We start from the raw sequence: 6,927 nt of genomic DNA on the forward strand, positions 1-6,927 counted from the left end.
TTTTCGGGGTCGCTGATTACGAATCCGAGAGCAGATTTGCAAAATTCAAAATGATGGATCCAAGCTAACGGCTAAAATGTAAAAAATGAATGCAATGCTATCCAGTCTTCGTATTTTTGGGTTATACCTCGTTCGTAAATTATTAATAGTCGATAAAGTCAGAATGTTGGCACTAAAAAACTTTTAATTTTTTTATCTCTTGAATTTTACAACCCAGACAAGTTATAAAAGAAGGCATTTTTCTGAAATAATTAGTGTAAATAATCTAAAAAGATTGATCAAATAGGGTGAATAAAAGAAAAAACAGTTTTATTAAATCAAAGCCTGTAGGCAAAAATACCTAAATCTAATTATACTATTGGAGGAGAAAGAGTAATTTGGGTACTTCAGAGGTGTTCGCTGGAACTCCAAGTGAAAAGTGCTCGGGCGGCCAATTGCGCAAACCTTTATATTTTTTCAAGCACAACTCTCTTGCAGGCAAATGCTCGACCTATCATCCTCCCGCGGAACTAGATTGTTATAGTCTGTTTGGAAATGAAAGACAGTAATAAAACCCCGAGATAAGAACCGGCCATGGGCGTGGTAATATTTCGTTTCAGGTAATGATCGGGTAACACTAATGCTAACAAAAATGACAAGGATTGGAAAATCGACTATCTACAAACTTTTAAAGGAAACAAAAAATGAACAAGATACTGTAAATCCCCCAAAATCATCTACAGGGAGGTCAAAAGTCGTTATAGATGATTTCTTCAAAAATGTCATTCGCAGAAAAGTACACTCATTTTATTTTAAAAAAGAAATACCAACGCTAAACAAAATTTTAAGTGAACTTTCAGAGGACAACGATTTGCCAAAAATCAGTAGAAGCAAATTATGGGCCGTCTTACGAGAGTTGAATTTTTGCTGGGAAAAGCAGAACAGGAAGTCAGTTCTTATCGATAAAGATGAAATTATTTGTTGGCGAAGATCCTACTTAAGATCAATTAGAAAATTCCGTGACGAAGGGAGGAATATTTATTATCTAGACGAAACTTGGGTCAACGAGGGATATACTGTAACAAAAGTATGGCAAGATAAAAATGTAAAAAGTTTTCGACAAGCATTTTTGGATGGACTTTCAACAGGGTTCAAGGCACCTTCAGGTAAAGGGCGAAGATTAATAGTGACACATATAGGTAGTGCCAGTGGTTTTGTAGATGGCGGTTTACTTTTATTTGAATCTAAAAATACAGGTGACTATCACGAAGACATGAACGCAGATGTTTTCGAAGAGTATTTTACACAGATGTTGGATCTTATTCCTCCGGGGTCTGTAATTGTCATGGATAATGCCAGTTACCATTCACGGCAGACCGAGCGGACGCCTACGACTGCTTGGAGGAAAGCCGATATAATTCAATGGTTATCCGGAAAAAACATTTCTTTTGAAACAAATATGGTGAAAAAGGAACTTTTGACACTTGTCAATCTTAATAAAGATCAGAAAAAATATGTTATCGATGAAATGGCAACAAATCGCCAAATAACGGTACTACGGTTACCACCTTATCACTGTGAACTTAACCCAATCGAATTAGTCTGGGCGCAGGTAAAAGGAGATGTAGCGCGAAATAATACGACGTTTAAATTAAGTGACGTGAAAATTTTGTTAAAAAATTCCTTGGAACGAGTAACTGCAGATAACTGGCAAAGATGTATACATCATGTACAAAAAGAAGAGGAGAAAATGTGGGAACTCGATAATTTAATTGACGTTACTGTGGAACCTATCGTTATCAATCTAGGAGACGAAGATAATTCATCAGAATATTCAGAGGATGAATTTTAATATACCTACTTTTTTATTTTCTTTATTGTACATTTATACAACACTACATTTACTCACCATAATTTGAATTTTCAAAATACATATATTTTTGTGTGGAATAAAAGTCTATTCATTAAATTTAAATAAATATTTTGATAATAATATTGAATAATTTTATTTGAATTACTAAAAACCCTCTTAACCCGGTTATGATGCTTAAAGTAGCCTCATGTTTTGAAATGCTGTTTTTATATTGTTTACTTATAAGAGAAATGGACCGAGAAATTGAAGCGGCATAGACAAAGACGGATTGTCGGGGATTAAATTTTAGCTACCTGCTACAATTTAGTACAGTCCGATCGCACAAAGTTTTGTTAAAAGTACACCTCATCTATACGGAAAATACATAATATAAAAATATTGAATATAAGCACCAGTACTACATTTATTTACGATTTGCATACATAATAAGCTTTTATTACTCTCTTTCATTTCTAAACAGACTATAGATTCGTAATCAACGACCCCGAAAACCTAAGTAACCACCTTGACCTTGATGATCTAAAAAACTGTGAATCTTAAAGATTTAAAGTACATAAGATCGCGAGTATTATGACTCGTATCTCCAGAACTAAAGCTGAACTCATCTTGGAACTTTCTCAGTAACACGTTCTAGTGATATACAATAACTTAGCATAACATTTTTAACGAATTACGAGTTTGCCAAAATAGGCGATTTTCGGAGTCACTCTTTGATCCCCAGGACTAAGGGTTTCAGAGTATACGATAATCGAATTTGTTTCGCGTGGAAATTCGATCCTTATGGTGTTATAGGAACACATCACTCGCCATATTGGATCCGCCATCTTGAATTTCTCTACATTGGATTCAATAAGCTCAGAATTGTTTATTCTTTTGTCAAAAACATTGCACTAAATGATACTAATTCCATAACATTTTTTTTATTTCTAAATTCTATTTTTTTATTCCGTTCGCCTTATTGGATGCTTCATTTTGAANCCGCCATCTTGAATTTCTCTACATTGGATTCAATAAGCTCAGAATTGTTTATTCTTTTGTCAAAAACATTGCACTAAATGATACTAATTCCATAACATTTTTTTTATTTCTAAATTCTATTTTTTTATTCCGTTCGCCTTATTGGATGCTTCATTTTGAATTTTACAATTATGCTAATCAATTTCAACAAACGATTTCTCGAGGACAGAAGATATTGGAACGATTCAAAGTGGATTTTGAAGATATAAGATGCTATAAAAAGTTTTATGGAGAAAATGTCCTTGGGATTAGCAAGGTAAGGTTCGTTCCAAATGGACCAATCAGTAGAGCATTAAATCAGTCATTTTGTGACAAGAATACTAGTAGCAAACGGACTGTGCCATCATGTAAAAGACAATCTGTAGATATATGCTTATATGTTTCCTACTCCAATTTACCATTAATTAATTTTTTATAAGCATTTTTATACAAAAAACCCATTTATTTTTTTTCTTATAAACCTAAACTAACGAAGCAATTTGAATGCTATAAGTATTTGTAGAGAACCGAAATACAAATAAAATGAGATGTCGATCGATCCGATCGGAAAATTAGAAACGAAGAAAACCCGGAAAACCGGAAAATGAAGGGTTTTTTTAAAAATTCATTACTCCGCCATTTTTTAATTGTAGAATTTAAATTTGCAAAAAGTAGTAGCTGTCGGACCATTAGTTTGGCACAATTGCAATTTGAATTTTTTGGTGCACTATTTTGTAGTTTCTGGATGCATTGGAGGTGATCCGATTTTAATTCAGCCTTATTTTAAAAGTAGAGAGTATTAATACTACAAACGTGTATTCTAATTTTTCTATAAAATGATGCGAGCCGAGCTCGCGTAGCACTGTGAGATTCCACATGTCATAAAACCCCTGTGTCCCAAAATTAATGATTCTCGTACAACATGGTTTTGAGATATAAAAAAACTTCTTAGGGGCATACTTCAGGGGGCTGTAACTCCGAAAGAGGGGGCCAGTTGGCAAAAAGAAAAAATACGGGTCCCCTAAATTTGTCTTAAGGATCAATGACCAAATTTTGTTGCATGAATTTCGGGACATCCTATATAAGTATACAATAGGGGTGTTGACCAAATTTCAAAAAGTAGATAATATAATTCTACACGTACTAACTAGTGTGTATACACAATTAGAGATTGAGAAATGCGTCAGAACAGTTTTAAAATAATAATTTAAAACTGATTTTTTTATAACATTTCAAAACGGCTGTGACGTCATAAGGGGCACCTTGTAGTGAAATTATGTGTAAATGATTGCGTAAAGGAAAAAAATTGGAAGAAGACGCTCTGTCAACACTGTCAGTAGTGTCAGTCTGTCAGTGACACTCATAGACCTTATAAACTACTGGACTCGCCCAACTGTAATTTTGCCTATATAAACGGCAATCGCTCGGACGTGTGCGAGAGAGATGGAGCTAGTAAGGGCTTAAGCTTCGTTCACAGAATTTCGATTGCAGTGCGATGTATTTAATTCAACCAATCAGCTAGCTATACTCGATTCCTTACCACTTTTTTGTGTTGGGCCGTATTCAAAGACTAAAAATAATATAGAGACTAAAAGACAAAAAATTTTCATTTTTTCTAGTAGTGTACGTATGTAAAAGGGTTTATTATATTACTGTCCTAATTACAGTACAATATTTGAATTGTTTTAGTTATAATATTCCAAATAGTTTTTATAATGCCTTATTTATGTATTTCTCCATTTATTTTCCTCATATCGTAAACTCGATCGGTTAAAATTACTGCAAGCTCTTCTGACGTAGTTGTTTCAAATATTTCATATTTTCTTGCTTTGCAGAACTGTATAAATTGAAACTATGTCGATGCTTTCTTCGTTCAACATATTATTTGAAGAGAATTTTTGCTGGAGCACATTATAAGTACATTTCAGTTAAAACTTTTTCTTTATATTCGGTTTGATGTTAAAAAATAATTTGAAGAGTAACACATTTAAAGCGGCAAAATTTTGACGTTAAAATGACATTTTATTTTGAGGATGGGGGAAATAATATAATCTAATAAGTTATCATCAGAGACAACTGTACTTGGTCGTTATTTTCAGAAAGATGCGAAAAGTATAAACATGTTGGTATCATCATAACTTCTTTCCTACCTATGAAATTTAATTTTTTCTCCACTTAAAACGTCTCTTTACGCAATTTATCGCAGAACACGATTACACCATATTTAGTTTTTACGAATCTTTCACATACACTAACTAAATCGCACAAAAATTCAAGAAATCAATCAATAATGTCAATACATGACATTTACTTCAAAGTTTGTTTACGGCATTTTGTACCGGTATACCCGTATACCATCCTTTGTTTTACCGGTATTTGCCTCAACTAGCTTCACCTGCCTTGCACACATCAGCGCGATTGACCTCTCTTTCTAGGGCCAGTCCATAGTTTACTAGGTCTATGGTGACACTGTCGTATAAAATATTTTCAAGTCTATGAGTTATTTTCCTTAATCTTCAAATTCCTTTATTAAGTAAAATTATTATTTAGTAATAATCATTCTAATAATCTTCCCTTATAATTAAAGCAAAATGTGTGAATCGGGATTTATGAAAGCTACTTCGCAAATTTTACCGAAAATTGATATTTTTATCATGACTTGAATTTTTAAAAAGAGACGAGTGTCGTATTGGCGAAATCAGAGATATAAAAGCAGTCAGGTAAGGATCAACAAATTTGAATGATTTTATTGTGTTTATTTATATAAAAATCCCTATTTATTTATGGAAATTTATAGTGCAGTTCGGGAGTCTTATGGAGATAATGCAATTGGCTATGTGGAATGTGGAACAAAACACCACTTACATTTTATTGAATCCATTACAATCAGGAAATTAATAATAACTATCACAATTACTCTTAATTGATAGACTGCTGTCACTAGTGTCACTTTTGTTTAAAAAATAGGAGACAGGGCAGCAGGGTTTGATGGACAATTTTGACATATTTTCTTCTTCTTCTTCAAAATTATGCAATAGGATCGCTACTAGCTTCTTGTTCAATTGCCCCTTATGACGTCAAACTAGTTTTTAAGTAACGCAAAAATTCATAAATTTCTACCACTATTTGTTATATATTTAAAATTTGACTATACAGGCAGGTTCTTTTATACAAAATCTTTGATTCAACAACAATTTGTATATGGTTTGTTTTTATATTGGACAACCCTATTGAATATTGTTAGAGTATAGTTTAATATTATTGTAACTGGTGATATATACAAACTGTAATAAAATTTCCTTAACAAGGGCACCTAATTATGTATTCTTTGGAACAGAAAAGTATATGTTGTAAGAAAACTCTCAATTTCACTTTTGATATCAAGATTTCGCGTAAATGTCAAAAAATGCAGAAACAAAACAAGACATGTCCACAGGTTCCACATCATTGTGATTCCGTGTCAATACAGTAATACCAATGGTATTATTTTTTATTATGTGTTGCTATATTCAGTCGAAATGGGACTATTTTGAATAAAATAAATCGGTTTTGCCAAAAAACTTTTTGTTCTTATTTTTAAAAAGTCTAGTTTACTTTGGAACGCACTTTTTAGGTTAGGTACGGATATTTCAAAAATTTTACGTGATGCAGCAATTCTGAGGTTGGAATCGAATTTAGTGTATGAAAAAACCGTTAGACAAGAATAAACCTATATCTATGTAGTTCAAAATTTTGTCGGTCTAGATGCTATACTAAAACCACTGTATCTTTTCCATTGCTTGACAAGCAATATTCGTATGAACTACGACGAAAAATCCTAGTCAAATTAGTTACTGTTTTCATATAATTGTGTCATCTTGACAATTCCAAAATCTGGATATCTCCCAAATTTTAATACTAGTGTTGCTGGTTATCTCTATCGTTACACTTATGTACCTATTCGAAGTAAATAAACGAAAATTGTACTGAGGATTTCTCGTAAATTTGTGACGCACTTTTCCTCGGTCCTCTCTCTATGGATCGTTCGGTGTAAATTTTATTACTTTTAATTATGGTGTGTACACCCCCTGTAATTTAAT

This window comes from Anoplophora glabripennis, unplaced genomic scaffold (assembly GCF_000390285.2).
Source record: "Anoplophora glabripennis isolate ALB-LARVAE unplaced genomic scaffold, Agla_2.0 scaffold2188, whole genome shotgun sequence".
NCBI lineage: Eukaryota > Metazoa > Arthropoda > Insecta > Coleoptera > Cerambycidae > Anoplophora > Anoplophora glabripennis.